Source organism: Cataglyphis hispanica, chromosome 13, assembly GCF_021464435.1.
Source record: "Cataglyphis hispanica isolate Lineage 1 chromosome 13, ULB_Chis1_1.0, whole genome shotgun sequence".
NCBI lineage: Eukaryota > Metazoa > Arthropoda > Insecta > Hymenoptera > Formicidae > Cataglyphis > Cataglyphis hispanica.
This window is the reverse complement of record NC_065966.1, coordinates 5,433,683-5,456,872: the sequence shown is the minus strand read 5'-3', so window position 1 is coordinate 5,456,872 and position 23,190 is coordinate 5,433,683. Positions and strand designations below refer to the sequence as shown.

Below are 23,190 nucleotides of genomic sequence, written 5' to 3'. Positions count from 1 at the left end.
AGATCGTCGAAGCAAATTGGAGTCTATCGTTCTTTGATTAAAGTATCAAAAAGAGTATTAAGATTCTAAAACACGAGCAAGAGTATGTAATAAATTTCGAAGAATAAAGTTAGAATCATAAAGTCCGGAAAAAATGTAAAAATATATATAACAAAGGTAATTTATTATTCAATAATTATTTATCTTTTTTTTTCAATAAATCATAATTGTTGTAATTATACAAAATTTTATTTATCTCTCAATTTTGCTTTTTTTTTTTAAATTAAATTTAATTTTATACATTCCCGTGTTCGTTCCTGCGTGTCCTAGCGTGAAGCAATTTTTCATTTAAATCGCTTCCGTAATAAAGAGGAAACAACTTAAGCGCCCGATGATCTACAGCTTGTACGCTAATCGTGTATATGCAAATGTCAATCTTATCGGGTACAACACACGTACACGTGTACGACTTGGTGTACAATCTCTTAGCGGTATCACACGCGACGTATAAATCGAGATTCCACGTCGGGTCTTGATCGCGTATCGACAATTTCGCGCGTATTACATAGTCGCGCACGCGATCCTGTTTAACGAATCCGCACGAGCGGATATGAAAATTTAACTTCTCCGCGTGTTGACGCCAATCAATACTCCACTATGCCGGGACACTATGAGACTCAGCGGCGAGGTCGGAAAATTCGATCTTGCTAAACGTATTGTAAAATTGGAATCCGATATATTTCCAATTCTTCTGCAAACATGAAAACATTATTAGCTGTGAAATCTTGAATCTTCGAGATTACGGGAAAATTATTAGAGATGACGGCGAAAAGTCGGCCGATTTTTCCCGCGGGAAAATCGCACGTGCGACGGATTAAAAGCGGACGGAAATTATGGCGGTGGCAGCGTCGCTGGGGATCCCCCACCGCCCCGGACACATCCCACGGGACGCCACGTCGCCGGAAATAAAGGTGCCAAGCCACCGGCACTGAAGGGAATGGTTAAATTCACTGACACTGCAATGCGGCGGGTCAAAGCTCCGACCATCATCCCTCCGATATGCGCGTGTACCACATGGACCGGCACCCTTCTTTCCTTTCGATGCGGAGGGGAGAGCAGTGATAACGTTCCCCCCTCGTAAAAGTATTTTCGTAGCCATTGAATTCCAGAGATATAAGTCAAATATGCAAAGCTTTAGAGATTAAGAATACGAAGACAAAATCTCGAAAATCAACAATTTTCATGATCAATAATTTTAATTATTTATATATATATATATATATACAGGATGTCTCTAGATAAGTGCGACAAATCTTGAGAGATGATTCTTTATCGAAAATTAAGCAAAAAAGTATATAAAACTTAATTTTCATTTCTTCCTTTGAAAGATTCTCCCTTAATTTTCAATAAAAAATCATTTAAAATTTTTCGTACTTATTTAGAAACACTCTTATATATATTTCGTTGATTTTAAAGACTTAACGTTCCAAAAACGCAATGTTACGATAAATTAAAGTCTCAAAGATCTATGAGGCGCCTGTCACGTATCGAAAGCATGAAACTATCAAAGTTTCAAACGTCTAATGTACAGGTAATTACAAATCTAAAGGATGCAAGTGCATGCGAAGTTCCGATGATTTCAAAGAGCCAAAGTTCGCTGACAATAAACTGAGTTCGTTGAATTTTACTGATTAAAATTCTACAAATTTCAAGTTTGTAAATTCGAAGCTGAAAAGAACGTATAATTTCGAATAAAGTAGCAAAGCCATGTGAAAATGAACAGAACATTCAGAGAAAACTTCTTTCCGCGCATTTATCTCGGCTGCTGTGAATGCAACAGTACTTGCACAATTCATAGGTGCAAGCATGCATAGCCAAGTAGTTTCTGCAACGATAAATGCGTCACACTCAGCGCGCGTGTAAAACTACTTGTTTGTAATTAGGTAAATATACCTACACAATGGCTTACGAAGAATTGCAACATTTCCTCATCTCTATTTTTAGAGAACTTATTATAAGAGAAAATCCCTTTCTTTACGTAATAACAGATAATTCATTTCTTTTCTTAACCAAGGATCTTTAAATATGGCCGGAGCTTTTGCGAAAGCGTATCGGAAGGGTTGAAAGCAGCCGAAAATAATGGTGCTGACTGTACGTTTGCGATGTGATTTAAAGTTCCTTTCGGTCGAAACACATTCTTCCGTTCTAGTTATACGCGAGGAACCACCCCTTGGCCCAAGGGAGCCATGCCACCGATTCACCAGACATTCCTTATAAAGGGAAGGGTCGTTTTGGAAGGGCGAATATTCCCGGATGCTATTTTATAACATAACGACGATTATGGGTGCCAACTGATACTCGATTAAAGTCAAATAGAAGCAAGTGCATTAAATACATAACTTAACATTAAATTTTATAAATATATTTTTATGCAAAATATCATGTATAATTATTTATTTAACGTATAATTTATTTAATATATAATTATTTAAATATCTTTATTCTAACAATTATATTATTGATTATAATTTACACACATTTTTAATTAAAATAAAATTTGTTATATAAAAATGCCAAATATGCGAGTATATTTCTGCAGTGAAAAAAAAAAAATAATTTTTATTTTACTAAATATTGTTCTCTCAAAATTCATTTTCTTAAATTAATTTATCGAAAAGTTTAATCTCTAAAAAAATAAGAAAAGAACTACATAAAATCTAAAAATAAATCGTTGCATCAACGAGGATTCTCTGCGATTAAGACACTGAGTGCCCTCATTTTTCGACACCTCATCGCGACGAGAGCCCCTCGTTCCCGAGGGATGATTCGCCGACGATGACGACACGTCAGACGACTCTTGCGGGAGCGACATTGTGAAAAATTTGCTCCGAAGATAGAGCGTGACTCACGCGTGCGCGTCGACGAATACGCTTTAATTAGAAAAGTCGTTTAATTTTTGTCAGCCCGGAGTGGCCCCAATTTAGATTTCGCCTCGTTCCGTCATAAAGTCCGCGATTAAACAAAGGGTACGCGGGGGAGGCGCGATAAATTCTGAACGAATGGCCGAATGGTAATTAGCGAAATGGATTAGCCGTCGCGTATCTGTTTTTCCCGCGAAATATCGGCGCGTTGAGAGCAATACGGTGCTATTAACTTCTACACGTTAAACGCGATTGAGTGACGCGTGTGTTTATCTTGGAGAGACGACGCTCTTCTCGTTCGAAAGCTGTCTTAAAATACACGCACTCAAACTATCGTTCCCATCTGTGGATTTTTGACACTGGATGATGTTTTCCTTTCATTTCCGAAGAACTTAAAGTCGGAAATATTAACGAGCTAAAATAGCGTGAGCGTATTAAAGAAGAGATTTTATAAGCTGTAACAGGGTGTTTACTTAAAAAAATTCCTTTCCGAAATTCCAGGTATTTTTTTTTCCAAAATTTCAGATAAACAAATATTTTCTGACGTAATTTCCTGAAACAAATTTTTTTATCGTATGTTTTTTAATGTTTTTCACTTATACAAAGCTACTTAAGTTTTACTTAAGTAATAGATTTACGAGTGTACTGAAAAAATTAATTAGCTTTTGTTAAAATAATAATCTTTAACTCGTGTAACATTTTCATTTTTTACTACTAAAAATTAAAATTAAAAAAAAAACTGCACATTCAAAATTTTATTAAGACATTGAATATATAAACAAAGATAGATATATATTTATATTTTAAATAATTCATAATTTGTCTTATCAGCGGATTACTTACTGCTTGTATAAGAATTATCAAAGAGAATTTTTTTTTTTTAATTCCCGAGTCCCCAAAAAATTCCATGAAAATTCCCTGATTTCTTCAGACACAAAAAAATTTCCTGAAAATTTCGAATTTTCCAGGAAATAAACTCTATATAAAGAAAAATTGCGAGATGACTTGGATGTAACTTATTGACGTTACTTTCGCGATAAGCACGAGCTCCATTTCTTCCTTATGCAAAACTAACTGCAGTAAGTACAAACTTGTTAAATAGAAATAATATTAACTAGGAAACGTAATAAAGCATCCCTTCGTTGAGAAACTTTGCCAGTTCTCTTCATTAGTGGAGCAGAGTCATTGAATGCTGAGAAAGCGGCAAGATTCAAAGACGAGCGTTCCTCGGATTAATTTCAACTGCGAGTCCTTCGGTCACAAAGTTACTAATGATGCTCGTTAAAAAGCATTCAGATTCGAAGAGGCAAATCCGAAGTGAATTTGGACAGTGGAGAGAACGCACAAGTCCGAAAAGTCCGTCTCAAGTTTCGGCTGAAGTTTTGCAAACTGAGTTATCTCTCGCATTCGCGAGCGACGAGTTAACAACGCTGAGAACGAACGAGACTGGGAGGAGGCTGGGAAAATTAGTTAGGGCGAGACACAATAGTTAACTGCATTGCCGCGAGCGGGAAGGGAGAGGCAGCGCCTTTTTTCAGTGAGTATTACGATAATTGTTCCTTCATTGTGTAAGACAAAGCGCGAAGTACGACGAGATCTCCTCGACTTTCCTCAGCGATGATACTCCTTTCTTTCTCGCAAACTTTTCACATTCTGCGCACGACACGTTGCTCTCATTTAATGCCAAGAACTTGGCACCTTGCTGCCGCAAGGAAATTTAAAAAATACTTCCACAATTTTTCTTTTCTTTATTTACAATTGCCTTCACTCTTTTTGAGGCAATTAAAGATAAAATAAAAAAAAAAAAAAAATATAAACTACATATTATGTTCTCATTTTGATAATGCCGTAGAATAAATTATATCAGTCTCATAAAATTAAAATTGATCTAGCCATAGAAAATCTAAGAAAATTCTGGTTTCGTAAAGGAATTTTTATTACGATAAAAGTGTCAGATGGATAGGATTAGGGGCAGGAGGGATCGACCTAGATTCGATCCTCGGACGGAATTCTGACGCTTCCCCAATTGGGTGCGATGAAAAATGGCCGAGAAAGAAATGTGCGTGCGTGAGTGCGTGTAACGCGACAACCTAAATCCCGTTGGATCTATAGTCGCGGATTAACTGGGAGGAAAGATATATACGAAATATACTTTAATATATTGGCGATGAAATAATTAGATATCTATTACACGTCTGATATATATCCAGCGATTTAATACCAATTATTAAATATTGTTGCAACGGAATGACCAACAAATAACGTTTGTAAAGAACAACCGGATAACAGCTTCGTGCATTGTTAAAGCGATATTTTCGATATATTTTGTTCCGGATATTTCTATAGATCAATTGCATAGATCTGTATATTCAGATTTTATATCCTCCATCTCACATTCGCGATTAATTCATGAAAGCAATTTTTTCAATCCGTAAATCAATTTTTATTAGCTTTACGTTATTAAGACACGATCATAGTACTTTATCCGCAGCGTTATATATGTATGTATTTTGCTACATGCGCGATAGACATAAATTTTTATTTAAACAACAGCAATCCCCGCAGTAATCCTGAAATAAGTTTCGTGGGGAAGAGGAAGAGGAGGAGGAGGAGGAGGAGGAAGAGGAGGGGACACTCTCGCGGTATTCGCTCGATTGCGAGGTCTCGTCTATTTTTCACCGCTCAATTTATCGCGAACGAGTGCGGCAGAGCGGAATATAAAACGCGTTCTCGATCGGAAGCGAGTCCAGGCGAGCCGAGACGAATCCCGAAAGGTCCTCGGCAATCGAAATTTACATTTTCATCATCCGGGATTCCGCGCTTTTATTATTCCGTCGTTGCGGATACACACCCCCTCCCCCTCCCTCCCCCGCCCTCCTCACCTGCCGCGGTATAGTCGTCCAACGACGTCGTACCTGTTCCCAGCGCGATGTAATTCGAAAACAAAGGGCACTCTCTCTCTCTCTTTCTCTCTCTGCAACGCGCGCGATTGCCCGCGTCGATGACGGAATAATATTTGCGCTTGCATCGTCGAGACAAATTTTTCCCCGACAATTTTTCCACTGAAATTTGTAACAAAAATTGCCTCTCGACCGCGTCACATATCGGTGGGATTTTCCGGTGATAACGATCTCCCTGCCCCTCCTCCTCCTCCTCCACCCTCCTTTTGCGTCAAATAAGCCAGGAATTTTTTCGCGGTTTACGCGTAACATATGAAATTTTTTCAATACACATTTTCGCCGGTTATTTTAGTTTGCTTTTTCCGCATTTAACTGCAAATCTGTCTATTTCTGTGTCCGCAGCACACAGAATTATTGTTGGATAATAATAAATTCTCGGCTATACTTGCGCAAATTTTATGTTGGTTTTGCCAATCAGTCTTAAAATAAAAAAACTTACTATGTTTTTAATATTTTTGTCGAAGAAATTTGATACTTAATTATTTAAGAAATAATAAATAATCTTTTACTTGAATATTTTATCTCACTATTCATCGCGCGATTAGATATAACATGTTATAAAATAATACTGTAAATAAAAATATAGTCAAGACAGGAAGCTTGAAAAAAAAAAAGAAAAAAATAAATAACTTGACGATAAAAATAATAGTGTCGAGTTATAAAAGCGGAGCTGCTACAAGTTTCGAAGAAATGTCTCTCCCTCTAAGCTTGACGTTGAACTTTAAAGAGACATTTTCCAACTCGCATCGACAACGGATCAAAATAGTCTCTCACGTAGTTTCGTATATAGCATCCGCCAATTTCAACTTTTCCTCACCTCATGTCGTCGTATCATCCCCTCACCCCCAAACGAATAACTTTTCCGCACACCCTCTCTCGCTCGCGAATAACTCGCACGAGAGAGGCGCATGTTGAATTTCTCAGACCGGGAAATTCGGTCGAAGCCACCCGGTAGACTTTCACGAGATGCGTGGCTGAAAGCCGGTGGAACGAGGAGCGTAAAAGAGAGAGAGAGAGAGAGAGAGAGAAAATATGCCCTCGAGATATGCATTTTCCTTCGTTTTACGATCTCTCGCGGTGCGAACAAGGTTCAAACGCGATTCCGGGGATCACATCTTCCAAGTTTGTATCGACGTGAGTGAATTTTACATGCTGGAAAGCCCGACAACTTTTGGTAAACGAGAATGGAGCTATAAAAACTGAATCTTTTGTCTATATTTAATGTTAGGTGTGCGATCTCGTCTGATCCTCGCGATTCGAGATAACGTAGTGTTTTCACGTCAAACGTCAAACGTCAAACGTCAAACTCGAGATAGAACAGTTTCGTGGCAAATGTAGCGTATGATTACGCGGATCCAAATGCTTGCGTAACTTTAAGTAACAAGGATTATAGTGGATAAAGTGCGTATGAGCAAGCTGAAGTTTGAGCTCCCTTAAATTGCTAAGCCAAGATAATTTAAAGTGTGACGTGTCTGTGTGTGTGTGTGTGTGTGTATGTCCACATAATTCTTTTTATCGATTTTTAAATTTATAATACAAAAACACGCGAATGCTGTTATAAATTAAATTTAAGAACCTGTAGCAATATAAATTTTATTTTATATGCGTGTATATTTTGTGAATGCACGAGAATGCATACGCAATTAAAAATTTAAATTGGAATCTATGAATTTTTTGTAGCTAAAGATATTTTAGCGTCAATAATGTATTAAAAAAATATATATTATAAAATATTATTAAAATAACATATTAAAAATATATAAAAAATATATATATATATATATATATATATATATATATATATATAGAATTTCTTTCTAAATATTTCAAGCCGCACAATTGCGTTTAATTTTTGATAGAAATAACATATTTTGAAAAAAAATTGTATTGTAGATATGTCACAAAACATTCAGAGAGGATATAAAATGTTTCCATCTAGCATATAAAAGGAAGTCAATAAAAAATAACGACAGAGCAATACCGAGGCATTATTCAGAAACGAAAACAAATCAGGATGCAAATGCAAAGTGATACGCGCGCCGACAATGCCTTGAAAAATTCATATTATCCATTCCCTTATATCGCATACCATGATTGCAACACCCAGGGTAGAGATATGAAAGATATTGCGCGGAAAGGGAAGAGGAGCTCTAGAGGGAGAGGAATTATTGTCGTCGAATAATAGAATAACCAGGCTCGCGGAGATTCTGAAATCGTTCTAAAACGTCGACGAACACGATCGCGAAGCATAAAAGAAAAAAAAAAATAGCGAGCAACCTGGCCCGGAGAAGAGGAAAAAAAACTTTTCATCGCGCCTCCCCCCCCCCATAAATGGCGCTTCGTTAAAGCGAAAGAAGGGTGCGAATTCTTCCTTCGCATCCCCTCTCGCCATTCTCGAGGCAACCCCACGCATTTATCATCCGTTGGTGAAATATATCTCGTTGCCGTTGGCGTTCGCGAAATTTGTGACGATGCAAATTGTGTCAATACGCAAAATACACGCATCGATGCGAACGATTGATCGACAAAATAAAATCCTTTTTTTTGTCTTCAGTTATATCAAGTCATTTCTGGTAGATTTTTTAGCGCGGATTATAAATCTTCTGGTAAAAATGGTGTAATGGTCATGTCAAATTTTTGACAAAATCTCAAATTTCTTTTTGACGTAAAACGTGACGTTATACGCCAATTTTACGACCAGATTTGTAATCAGCGCTAAAAATTATGTCAAAAATGACTTGGCGGAACATAAAGCAAATTTGATGTTAAACGGATTTAAATTCTTAAAATAATAAAAATGATTATTTTAAGAAATCGTAAAATGAATTTACAATTTATTTATGAAATTTCTTCGTTTATATTAAATGTTTCTATATGTATATTAAACTATACTTTAATTCCTTGCAAGGATAACTTTGATATTCAGATATGAAAAAGCAATATATTATATTTCTAATTAAAAAATGAAGAATTGAAACAGACACTAATAAACTTCAAGAAATTAAAATACAAATTTCCAAAGCAATACAAAAGATAAATAAATAAAAATACGATAAATCTCCATCAACTTGTCCCGCAGACAAACATACTCTTCTTGAAGCTCCGAGTGTTTTCAAGGAAAAAAAAAAAAGAGACCGTATATCAGTAGTTGGAAACTGGGACATCCGGTGTTATCCTGCGGTTTGAAGACACACATAGAAACACGAGAGTGCATTTGACAACATATGACACTTCCTTCCACAGATTTGGCTAAAAGTACGATGGCACTTTTAATATAAATTGCGGTGGATCAAAAAAATATATTCTAAAATCTAATATCGTTAAAATAATAAAACGCTTTTATTACGCATTTTTATCGCCGCTTGAAATTTTGCGCTTTGTCATTGTTCGCGATCACGATTATGAACCTAACGCTATAAAATTAGCGGCTGCGCGGGCTTTTAGCGAGTTCAAAGATGGCCAAGAGAGCTCCTCTCAACTCGATTTTCCTGCAGACTTTCGCGATGCGCCCTTTGCGTTCTCACGCGTCATTAAATTCGAATCGAGACGCATTTAATGCAAATCGTCTCTCTCTCTCTCGCGAGAAAAGTAAAACTTTGATCAATGGAGAACTTCCATTACAACTTTCTTTCGAGCGATTGAAGGCGCAAGAGGAAACGACGTACGGTGTAATGGAACAATGATAAAAGGAAATGTGCACTCGTACGCGCGATTGCGGTGCTCGGGTGCTATTGTCGGCGATGTTTTACGCGATTTATCTTGTTTCCCTCGCGATCGACAGCGCTTTCCTCAAGGTTTTGCTATACGAGCGAAGATTAATTTACATTCAGTTCGCCGCCGTACTACACTATTGGCATTATCGTTTCTGGAATTATTTATAGAAGCCGTGATCGATGCGTCCTATTTAACTTTGCATGGTAGAAACTGCATCTAACACGGGTTGTCTAACTACAGAAAGACTTTATCGGATTATTGTCAGATACCGTAAAGTGCGCTAATTTGAGATGTCTAAGTTCAGATATATTTGGAGGAAAATTTAACACACAAGAATAACGAAGAAGTAAAACTTGAATCTAAAAAAAAAAAAATACTTTATCAAAAATATTTTAGATATATATTTTAAATATTTTAAATATATCTTAATTGTCTAAAATTATATTCAAACGTAGAAACAAATTTCGAAATAATTTTTAATAGAAATTAAATAATAGAAATTAAATTATTATTATTTAATAAAAATTAAATTTTAATAAAAATTGCTGCCCTTCGATTAGAAAAACTCTTAATCTAAAATTATACGCAAACGTAGAAATAAATTTCGGAATAATTTTTTATAGAAATTAAATAATAGAAATTAAATTATTAGTATTATTTATACAGAAGTTAAATTTTAATAGAAATTCCTGCCCTTCAGTTAGAAAAACTTAATATTTTGCGATTGTTCGCGGTTCTTTGAAATGAAAATTTTGTTTATAATATTTAAATTTAATTAATGAGATCCTGGAATTTTCCTCGGGAATCCGCATCTTTGCAAATGCTTTTCATTACATTTTCTCCGCGCGTTTAATTGAATTCGCGAGAGAAAGGCCTAGAGCGAAAAAGATATGTAAATTCATAGGACATTCTGTCCCGGAGCACTCTCCTTTGAGAGTGTCAGTCATATCACCGACGTGCGAAAATTAATTTTTTTCTCTAAAACACGAGAGAGAAACACGTTCCTGCAAATTTTTCACGTTTTTTCGGCTGCGATGCGGACGTAAATCGCTATTTACGACTGCACGCTATATCGCGTGGAAATTGCGAGCGGTATTTAAATCGCGAAATTTCATTGCAAAGGCGAACAACATGGACATCGAGCCGACGGCGATTGCCCGCAAAGTTTTAAGCTTTCGGGGTGGCCAAAGCTGCTCAAAAATTAATTTGCATTCCGCCCATTCGATAATCCCTGGCGCGGTCCCCTCGAATTCTCTTAATCCCTCCTGCTCGATCAGTCATGCCGCCTTTGTCTCTTTTTCTCTTTTTTTTTCCCGCGTTTTTCCTTCTATACGTTTTTCTCCCCCTTGACCGAATCAATCCACCGGGTCGCGGGCAAAGAGCCAATCGTTTGCAGTGCAATTTCGTACGGATCGACGTAGAGCTTAGAGCTACCTGCATGGAAAAAAAAAATTATCTGGCGGGAGAGGAGAAGAGGAAAAGAGTTACGCAGACAGGAGAGGTTGCGGTGACAGGAAAGAGATTGCGATCTTTCGAAGATAACGATATAACGTAGAGGAAACGAGAGAGTCTCTGAAAATGCCAAGATCGTTCAATAAATTAGTCTAGGAGATTTTGCAAACGTCATAATGCGTCCTGGTTTCCTTTGACTTTTTCTTGTTCGAAAGTAATCTTCTTGTACGCGAAAATGGAAATATCGTGCGCGATAATCGAATGATAATAAATGTATGAGATGTCAGTTATAAGGCAGATGTATGCTAATCCAATAGACAGACGAGAATAAGCTGAAAAAAATTGAGATGAAATTTTCCTCAAAATTTTCCCCGATATTCTTTATTGTCCTTGCAATTTTACGCATTAATTTATAGATATGACGATATTTATGAATGCCATAAATTCGATAAAAAATGCAGGAAATTAGAAAAATAGAAAATTGGAAAAATTAGAAAAAGAAAAAAAATTGGGAAAAGAAAAAATGAAAAAATACTGCAAAAATATTTTAATCGCCTGGAAGCGAAGGATAACCAGATATAAATGCCACTAACGAGCGCGTTAATTTTTTCGACATGGACGAGAGACAACTCGTAGATGATGAGACGGGAGACACGCATTATATTTCGCGGCGATCCTTCTATCCTTCCCTTTGCATAAGCGAGGGCAGGGATGGGGGAATGAAAACGAATGACAAAATATAAAACATCCGAAGAGAGTAAAAGAGAGACAATGGACCGGCCGGTATGAGATAACTACTCTTTTTCTAACACTCCCTTTCAGTAATTTCATTCAAGCCTGACCAGGATATGAGAGCCAGGACCCTCGTATATTGGAAGTGTATATCGTCCATTTATTCGCAACTCGCTACAACTACTCTCCGCGCAACAATAACGCAGTCGAGGATTCGTTTTTTTTTTTTTTCGACGCTGCGGAAAGAATGCGATCGCAGATCTTTTCATTCCTTGCATTGTATTTCCGCGGAATAATTTTAATTCACCATTTGCCACTTTCAATTCCACGTTTTTATCTCTTTATCTCTTTAGCCGCTTTATCTCTTTGATTAAAATATTTTTGTATTTATGCAAAAAGGCCGATGAAATTATAAACATAAAAATAAATAATTTATATTATTAATATAAATTATTTATTTTTATGTTTATAATTTCATCGGGCATTTTGCATAAATACAAAAATATTTTAATCAAAGATAACGCACCGAAATATGTTCTCAAAATAAATCTCAAGTTGATTAAATTCTTTTAAGAATACACATAATTTTTGGATTTTATTAGAATCCAAATTATATATATATATATATTTGTTTTTCTAATATTATTTTTATATAGTAATTAGAATTTTTTAAATGTGATCGTCAACTATATTACTGATCACTCTTTCATATTGTCTCGTATATTAAAAATTTAAGTTACCATCATCTCATGAATGAAATCTTTTGCAATTTTCGATAAGGAATCAACAAAGATGTGATTGATATTGGCACCGTATTAAGCGTGACGAATTGCTTAGAAGAAGTATTAATTCAGCTGAGTACGCGTGGATTTGAGTTCTGCGTAGGATCTTGGATTATCTGGCTGGCGTGAAATGGGCCGGGAATAAATTCGAGATAATCCCGTTGTATCTCGTCGTTAATTTCTCGAGTGTTCAAGTTCGGCGATCGAGCCCGATATTATACGGAATTGAAATAAGGAAAGTGCGTAATCGGGCTATAATGAATATTTTATCAAGATCGGAATAAATGATTATTAATCTCCAAAATAAATCACTTTTATCATCAATCTTTCTCTGCTACCGATGCTTTTAATGTAAATAATTTCAAACTTTATTTTAATAAAATTTAAATATAAAAATAGAAAAAAAATCTAATATAATATAATTAAAATATATAAATTATCATCCCGATGCCCTGAATATGATGTGACACAAAGGGAAGCTGGGCAAATCGAGATTTCGAGCAGGCTGTATAATAGAATTTACATCTCGCCGATATCACTCTTACGGCTAATTTAACCAATCGCAGTTATTCGCACAAGGTGTTCGCTGGCAGTCGATAAATATAACCAACCCACCCCTGTCAGTGGACCACGAGTTTCCTTCGAGTCGGAACGAAATCAGCGTTGTGCGGCCGCTGGAAAGAACTCGTCGGGGGCGCGGAAACTTTCCTTCGGCGCGTATTTCTTTTTTTTTTTGCGATGCGAAAAAAAAAGTTCGCTCGACTATATAACGGGGGCTGTAATGAAATTACAGTCTGGCCGGTAGCGCACGCCGACGATGGGGTAAAATTCGAATTTCCATACCCGAGTGGTGGTTGCGCGGTAAAACCTTTAGTGGCCAAATCGTATCTCCTTTTCTCTCTCTATTTCTGTCTCTCTCTCTCTCTCTCTCTCTCTCTCTCTCTCTCTATATATATATATATATATATCGACGTTATCGGCTAACAAGCCGCGATACGCGGCGATCAATTAATTCGTACAGGCGAATCAAAAGGTTGAAAAGATCTTTAGAGAATGAAGAATGTCAGTGAAATATTTCTCTTATGTTTATTTCATTTCAAGCATTAATACGGACTTAAAATGCATGAAGATCTTAACTTTGAGATATCAAAATCAATGATTATTCCTTGAATTGTTGATTAAATTTAATTATCTTGAATATATTAAATGATTAATAATTGTATTCATTATTTTGTCATATAGTCCTTGAATGAATAATTTCACGGGTTCCTTATTATCCTAAAAAAAAACTTGATTGTATCATAATAAAGGGTTAACTTTGACAAATTGAGATTTCAATTTCAATTCTATTGTGGAGCCCGAATACTCGAGAATCAGCTGTCAGAAAATTTGCGTCACTCACGATCAACAATAGAGAGCCGGGGGTTGCGTTGAGTTTTCCAAAGAGTCAGAACACCCTCTCGGTGAGCGCAAGCAAGGGCCGCCTGAAGCAAGAGAGGTTGCGAGAGGGCTGAAAACATATGCGGCCAAGTAGCCAAAAGGGTTCGATTGAGCACCTCTGTCAGTGGCGGGGCAATGGTGGTCGTCATGGCAACCCTCGGAGCTCTCGCCCGCAGCCAACCCCCGGATCTACAGGGTGTCCAGATCGATGCAAGGAGACGCAACAATCGTCGCATCGGCCCGAGGATCGGCTGAGGGAGATTTGATGGAGGGAGAGAGAGATAAAGAGAAGATCCTGTCGCACGCTGGTCGCTGTCCGCGTCGGGGACATTCCTCTCCATCTTTTGTGAGGGAGCGTCTCTCTCTCTCTCTCTCTCTCTCTCTCTCTCCGATCCTTTTTTCTTTTATCACAGGATTGCGAGCTTCCACTCATCGTGGAAGTGTCTGTCGCGTGGCGTGTATTACAACAAGACATATAGTCTAGTCCCGAAATAGAAAACATCTGTACGAGAAATTTGACATTTCTCAATCCTTATAAGACTGAGGACCCTGCTTTTATAATTAAAATTAAAGAAACGTAGCAATACTGGATATCGCAATAATTTATTGTTATTTCGTGCGATTTCCAACTTATAGATTTTTTTTCTCCTCCTCAAATATTTGATTTTTTCGTAGAAGATTGACGTTGGGCACTTAAGGGGAGACCGTTATTCCTATGGGGTTACGAAATGAACGATTTCTCTACTCTCATCCCACGGCCTATCATTCACAATTTTCTCTCAACGCGCAGATTTCATCTGTCAATCGCGACAGATAACGAATACAGTCAAGTAAAAGCATCACTAAATTTATCCAACGATCGGTCCAATGAACGGGGGCGACATTTATCTTTCCACGAAGGGGTATTCCCTTAAGGTCGCGAACGATCGTGAATGTACACTCGCGCGAAACGCCATTTATTCCACGAAAGATAGAAGATAGGGTTGCGGGTGTTTCGTGACGCGAATTCCTAGTTGACGCAAATTTTTATTCAATAGCCGACTCGATCGCTTTTTGGGATAAATTGGGAAGAGAAGAGCATCTCCCTAGTCGAGGGGTGCCTGTAATCCAGTAACGGAAGGCAAGAGCTTTTCTCAGACACCTTCTAGACAACGAGAACGTCGAAATTAGACGGTGGATTCCGAGATCGTTCGGAATTGCCCAGGGGAAAGTATTTGTTCGGCAATTTCGCGGGATACCCATTGCAAATTTTTATATAAGAAACGAAATATATCTTTTTAAAGCGTTCTTCCAGGGTGTAACAAAAAATATTTAATGCGATTATTTTGACCGTATTAGGTCAGAACGAATGTATTACGACGCGACGTGCGTTCCTTGGAAAAATTCTTTAAAGACAAAAAGTGAATTGAAATGCGAAATTTAAACCGAACATAGCAAGAAAAGGAACGTCCGCGAAAGATCGATGCCACGACAAGGCATCGTTGGGGCTGATTAATGAGTGCTTGGAGGGCAGCTAATGATCCGGAGAGAATGAAGAGGGTCGCTTCCTGTAGCAGATGCAATTTTCGCATAATACTATGTTCGGCAACATCATTGCAACAAAGTTTTCGATGTTTTGAAATTAACGTAGAAATTGTTTAATCTGAACAGAACAAGCAGGGCAACGCGAGCGAACATTGTAAAAAAATTATGCATGTTATTATTTATTATTATTTATATGTATTATTTATTATTATTTATTTATTTATAATTATAATAAATAAATTATGAATATTATAATAAATAAATTTATTTACTTATTTATAAATAATTTATTTATCATTTATTTATTTTAATCTAGATATAAAAAAATTTTTTGTTTCGTTTTGTAATATTTAAATGTTCTAATGCTTTTCACATTGCAACTGTAAATAAAAAACTTTTAGCTCGATATCGAGATATTTTTGAAACATTGAAAAAAAAATAATGCAACGCAAAATATCGTGTAAAAAATATTTAGTTTGTTATTGAATAAATATTTAATCCAGCCTCCAGCCTCCTCTCGTCGCTCAACATGCTTCGCGATATTGAAATTTTCCGAATCGCGGAAATGTCGATGGCGCGTTATCGCTCTTGCAGTATTACAGATATTCGCTCAACGGATTTTCAGGCAATTATTTATCGACGCCAGGAGACAAAGGGAAAATGAAAAAGCCACGAGAACGAGCAAACTACCGGGTATGTAACAAATCACTTGTAAAATCACCGCGTTCGCTCGCTCTTATAATTATCGACGCACGGAGAAAACCACCCCGCATCGTGTCGTCGATAAATCAAAGCGGAAAAAAAAGCGATTAAAATTGTTAATTCGCGACGATCGCGCGCGTGCACCTCAGCTGCGGCGTTCGAGCTTGCATTTTTATCAGTCATCCTTCCGATTTTTTTACCCTTTCGCGTATTTAAACTCCCCTCGATTAAATGTTAACGATTGGAAAAAAAAAAAGCGCTTCGTTCGAAAATAGAATATCTTCTTGCAAAAATCAATAGTCCATTAATTTCGCTCGGCTTTCATGTGAGAAACGTACGTGGAAATTTGCGCGAAATTTATGCGCGCGAGTTTCTCGGAAAAATTTCATTACGCATTCATTGATGGAACAGTTACTATCGTAATGACGCTGCGACTTTCCCAAGGTGCGAGCACGTGCGGCGACCGTCAAGTGCAAAGGCAAGCGTGCTGCAGCACGTGCGCCGGTTTACGAGGGGTTAGACGAGGCATGCGACGACGAGCACGAGAAAAGGAGAATCCCCAGCAGAAAAAGGGCGTCGCTGCTGCTTTTTTAAAAGTGACGGCCACTCCGACCGCTTATGCGCGCCTCGTTCTCGTCATCGTCGTCCTCTCGCGCGTGTTCCCCCTTTTTCATTTTTCTGCTCTCTTTCCTTCGCCGAGCCCAAATTAGAAACTATGATATGACGCGACATAGACGCTTTCGTCGACAATCGCGCGTTGGCCTTTCCTACAAATAATCGAAAAATCGGAAAACTGAACTATTGTACTTCACGGAAATTAATGGACATATCTTAAAGTTGAATTAAAAATGTTTTGACTGTACAATAGCAAAAAATGTCAAATTTAAAAAAAATATATATATATATTTCTTATGTTTATATTTGTTTGAAAAATCATAAATAAATCCAAAACATAAAGAGAATTAAAGTATCACAAAATAATATAATTTTTCTATCTTCGTATAAAAGAAAATATTTGTAATTATATTTTTCCTATTTTAACAAAAATTTTTGATCGTGAATACCACCTAAAATCAACTGCACAAAATAAAAATAATTATAAAAAAAAAAAAACCGATTAATTTGCAAAGAGAAGAGAGAGAGACAGAGACATAATATTTTTCTACAATATTTTTGAGATAATTTTAGGATAGATCATTTAGATAATTTTTAGTAACTTTAGTAACTTAGTAAGTGGATCTTAAATTAAGTTTTGCACAAATATTAATTTTTCTTAATATATGAAAATTTTTATTTCGTTAGCAAGTTTTTTCCTTGTAAATAAGTATTACAATTACGCGATTTTCCATAAGAATCAATCCTAACTTTAAACTTAAATAATTTGCAAATAGTTAAGAAAATTGTACTCAAATTTTGTACAGATACTCAGAAGAAATAGAAAAACAGTCAGTCAACGAAATTTTTATGCTTTTGTCAATGTTTTGACATATGACACATACATTCTTCGTGGTAAATTAATTGACACTGAAGCGATCGATTTAACGAGATTAAATAAATCTATTTTTATCCATTATAGCTCGTGGAAAAGTTAACACACTATGAGAAACTACTATAAAAAGACAAATGGAAACAAGTGGAAACTCGGAAGTAATTAATAAACCCTAACGAGGTTGAACATTGCAGACGATAAGCAATATAGAATGTCCGATAAAAATTTCTGCAACGTCGCACGCAGTCAGGGAATTACGCGCAGAGGCGGATGTGGAAAATATTCTCGAGAGACTAAAACTAGCGAGATTAAAAAAAAAACTTCTCTCTCTCACAAGAAAATAAAGAGTCATATAATTGTCAGTGTCACATTTTCTAATATTACTCTCTCTCCTATTACATTTTCTTTTTCTACCGAAGGAAGATTTCATCTTCGCGAATCTTAAAAAAAAAAAAAAGATATGACTTTATCATGAGACTTAATTTAATTAATTCCCCTGCGAATCTGCAGTATTTTGATACGGACGTGCAATGTGAGATCGCACACTTCGTCGCTCGTACAAACGCGCTATTAACGGCCCGCTTCGTGTGTAATGTCAGCGCGATAAGACAAATGTCTCGAGATTACATCGGCATGACGGACGTCTCATAATCAGTGAGCTGCTCTCGCCTTGCGAGGAACATTCAACACTTTAACGCATCGCATATGCAGTTTGTATAAAAATTGTATAACAGTTCTTTCTGCAGCGTAAGAAATTTTCAGATGTCGTTTATCACGTAACAAGTTTAAACAAATTTTCTCACGTATTTCGCGGCGATGATTTTAGAATTACGAAAATAAAATAGAAGCTAAAATCAATTTTTTTTTCATGACAGTAAAATTAATGATTTTAAATTTATTTACTTGTGATATATTTCCATTAAAATATTCCACTGCAAATTTACTTATGAAAACGAATCAATTTAAAGCTACTGGAAAATTTGAACTAAATTATGCGTAATGTACGCGTACTTTGCGTAATGTTATGTATAACACAGGAAAAACATACGCGTGGTTCGTTATGGCCGGCAGCCAGAATTATGCAATTTCATAACATGCGGTAACTTTAATGAGGTTGCATCTATTCCGTCTCCGGTTGATAAAGTTTGATAACAACCTCAATGAGAGATTCAGAGATTTTCACATTTATTTTAAAATTCAGTTATATCTACAATTAAAATAAATTGCAATAATTTAATTTCAATTTTATTTGCAGAAAAAATTATTTAATTTATACAGCACAAAATTTTTACATATAAAAAATTATTTATAAATAATTTCTTTTTTCATAAATATATTATTTTTTATTTATATTAATTTTATTAATATTTGCGTACATTTTTATTTATAATATATACCAAAAGTTAAATTGATTTTAATTAAATACTGTGAGTTATCCAACACTATTATCACCATTTTTTTTTATATTTATTTTTCTACTTATTGATTACTATTTATTAATTTATATTATTTATTGTATTATTGTTTGTATTATTGATCACTTGTTTTTCACTTGTGGTATACATTAATTTATATGTATATTTTTTTAACGAACACCGAGAGTTGACTACTAAATAGACAAACACTCTCGGGATCGCGATGTAATTAAGTTTGATCCGCGTGCACGGCTGCGAAGATCACGTTACCGCATTTTGAAAGGGAAGGGGAGGGGGTGTTGGCTTTGACATTACCTCTCTGTCAATATTGGCGTGTTATCCCCTTTTGACGTGTCACGCACGTCACGGGATTACGTTTCGATTCGTAAGCAGCAGGAGAGGGCTCTTGCCAAGATAAGACAACTGGAAATACATTCAAATCTTCTGCAAGAAAAATAGAGAGTTTGTATTTTACAAAAAATCAATTTCCAAAAAGTAGAACGATTAATGTCATATGTTAATCTGAAGTTACAAGGATATCTTTCGCATAGACTCTTTGTTTCCTTTCGCTTCAAAAGCGCGGAATATCTCGTTGCTTCCTTTAGTTTCAAAGTATCGATTTACAATGTATAGTCGAGTCGAGATAAGAGAGTTATGACTTGAGGTGTCTGTAATTTTCAATATGCGAGATATGTGTAGGAGGGCGATCACTATATAGCCGGACTCTCGAAAAAGAACTCGATGATAGCGAGCTGCAATTCGACTGCGGATGAGAACGAATTTGTTAGTTGTCGCAAGAAAGGAGGAAAATGCGATTAAGGACTCCTCTTTGTGTTGCTTAACAAACTTCGTCAAGTCGCGCGCGACGCCTCTCGTCGAGCTACGAAGTTGCCCCTAGGGGATACGCCCCCCTGTAAGATTTCCCGGGGTAGTTCAAGATGCCCTTCCCGAGGGAAGGATCTCTCTCCTTTGCGAACACCTAAAAGGATTTCGCTCGTTACGACCGACGGTGAATTTTCGGAAAGCAAAGTGCGCATATAAGATAATGTGAACGCGCGATGGAAATTTATTTTATATTAGTGACGCGTAAAGAATTTTTAATCAACTTACTTTTCGCAAAAGTATGCAGTGAAATATTATACGAAGAGCCTTGACGCGATTGAATATAAAAAATAAGAAAAATGTTTTAGATAAGAAAAACATTTTTTTTTTTAGAAAAAAATAAGCCTCGTTTTTTTCAAAATTTTATTTTTTTCAGATTATTTAATATCTTTATAGTTTGATTACTGTAAATTAATTTTTCATTATTTTTAACTTTTTAAATAATAAATTTTTTATGATTATTTTATTTTATTATTACGTAATTATTTATTATTATTTTTTTATTATTATGCATCTAACTGAAAATTATCTGAATAATGTCAAGTTTGATGTAATAATTTGCCGCAAAAGTCTCATTAATCTATTAAAATTATTTTCAAAAAAAAAAAATATAAGAACTTTAATTTTTTTATTATGTCAACGAAAAAAATATAAAGAAAAATATATTTTAAAAAACAATGAAAAAAAATTTGTTTTTTTTGTCAACTGCTACTTTCTATTAGAAAAGAAAAACTGTTTTTTTTTATATCTCTATTCTGGAGGAGACGCGAGATGCGAGAGATGCGCGTGTAAAGTTCCGTTGGGCTTGTAAGAATATTTCATCTGTCGCATCACGTTCGGGGATAAATGAATCTCACTTTGCGCGACCCTTCCGCGTGGTAGATAACTTTGTCGGACTCGCAACGGAATCCCCTCGCGAAAGCTGCTGCTGCTGCTGCTACTCTGCGTATGGACCTGCTACGAGTAGATTGCAGTAATCAACGCGATGCTGGGCTACATAATTCGTACTAACTCGACTATTTAGAGGAGTGTAATGGGATTAAGCGCGAGTGTTTCAGCCGCAACCCTTTCGTATCTGCAAACGAACACTCCAGCCGTTTACTTGCTAGACAATCGTTTCTGCATCGATAGAGCATCAGAGAGAATCTGGCTAGTAAAACTTTCAAGAGTGCTAGTATATTCCTACGTTCCACATTTTCAAAATATCTCGAAACAAATATAAATTAAGATAAGATAAATAAATTAAGTGCGTAGGTATAATTATTATTCTTTGTTCCATTTTAAAAATCTCGAAATGATTAAATTATATGATTAATTAAAAAGAATATTATTCTTTAATCATAATGTAAATCAAAAATAGAAAGTTTCGATAATTTCTATAGGATGTGTGCAAATTGAATAAAATTTTAAGTGTTCACATCATGGATTTTATTTTATTCGGATGTTGAATTATTCTATAAAAAATAGAATACTTTAGATATTTTAAATAGGATTAAGATAATATTTAAATTTTATTGTTTAAAATATATTTCACATATTTCTCTCGCGTTATATCTATTACTCAACTATTCCCATCCGAGTATCTACATTCTCGGGAAAGTTAACGTCGGCGAGAGAGTCGAAAAGGGACCTAGCCGGGAAAACCCGCAATTTTCATAATGCACGATGGCGGAAGAATTATCGCGGAAAAGCACCCCTCCCTTCCCCAGTCGACCTTTATTACGGAGTTCCTTTGTCGCGCATGAACGAACGACGAGACGAACCCTCGGGGAGGATTCATTGTCGAGAGGACCTACGAATAATTTCGTGGGAGATCCTAGCGATCGAAGCCTTTAAACGAGACGCATGACAATTTTCATTGATCCTATACTCTATTTTACGGTGAGAAATTTGGAGAGTCGCGACTTTTATGCTACTCGAAGAGACGAGCGCCACTCAAAGGCAGACTCGGAGAGGAGCGAATAATCTTCCTCGTCGGAGTGGTCTCGAGCTCGTTAGCACAGCCTATATAATATATGCATTATACATGCCTAATTCCGTCGGACCGGCAAAGAAAATAACGCGTGGCTCAGCTAATCTTTCGAGAGCCATTATCACACACTTGACTTGTTCTCGAGCCAATCAGCGTGTTTATTGATTTATTAGTTGATCTTAACTGTCGTACAATCTATTGATAGAAATGAGTAGTTTTAGATGTGGAATATGAATGCAAATACAAACTAAATGCAAAAGAACAAAACAATAAATGTAAAAAAAAAAAAGAAATAATTTTTGACATTATAAATATCATCGAATCTGAATTTAAAGTCGAGATTCTTTTAAGGATATTTTGAGTGAGAGACAATAATAGTAAAAAACTGTCAAAATTAAAAAAAGAAAAGCATATATCTTACGTTTATATTGTTTGAAAAATTAAATAAATAAATTCAGATTATAAAAAGAATTAAAGTATCACAAAATAGTATGGTTTTTATGGTATGTCTTCGCATAAAAGAAAATAAATATAATTAATATTTTTCCTAATTTATGACAAAAACTTTTGATCGTAAATAATTCCTGAAATCAATTATAAAAAACGAGTAATTTATAGAAAGAGAGAGAGAGAGAGAGATTTTTCTACAATTTTTAATAAATAATTTTTAAATGAGTAAGTAAATCTAAATCAAGTTTTGCACAAATATTTATTAGAATTTTCTTAATATATGTGAAAATTTTTATTTCATTAGCAATTTTTCCTTGTCAAATTTGTCAATAAGTGCTACAATGCACGATTTTCCATAAAAATCGACTAAATTTAAATAATTGTCAAACCGTTGAGAGAATTATGCTCAGATTTTGCACAGATATTCAGAAAAAATAGTAAAACACGAAATTTTCATGTTTTTGTCAATTCTTTTGACAGATGACACCTTAAGGAATTAATCGAAGGATAAAGTAAGTTTCGCGTTGTCTTTAAAACTTTAACAAAAATTGGTTTTAAAATACAATCAATCTCCTCCCACTCAAAATAGAGTCATTTCATAAACGTTCGCATCCTATCCGAATAAATACACTTGCCAGACGCAAATCTTAACATTGCACTGTAATAAGGGATAGAATCGACATTCGTCTGCGCGTTTTCGTTCTCATAAGTTGATTTAATTCACCGATGGACGACGCGTCGAATGTCGTATGTATGAATGGCGAATGCGAATATGG

At 35.7% G+C, this 23,190-nt stretch overlaps 1 protein-coding gene across 7 annotated transcripts in view; it reads right to left on the bottom strand.

Moving 5' to 3' along the window:
- The window catches only part of LOC126854206 (uncharacterized), an 82,572-nt gene that overhangs the window by 21,753 nt on the left and 37,629 nt on the right, over window positions 1–23,190 (bottom strand). Inside the window, exon 2 of one of the 7 annotated variants that reach the window (XM_050600680.1) lies at window positions 13,943–14,050. The exons of 5 other annotated variants lie outside the window; for them this stretch is intronic. The gene's annotated coding sequence lies outside the window, so the exon portion shown is untranslated. Of the gene's footprint in view, window positions 1–13,942; window positions 14,051–19,425; window positions 19,451–23,190 lie in introns of those variants that run through there. One more of the 7 variants, XM_050600681.1, reaches the window with a different exon arrangement.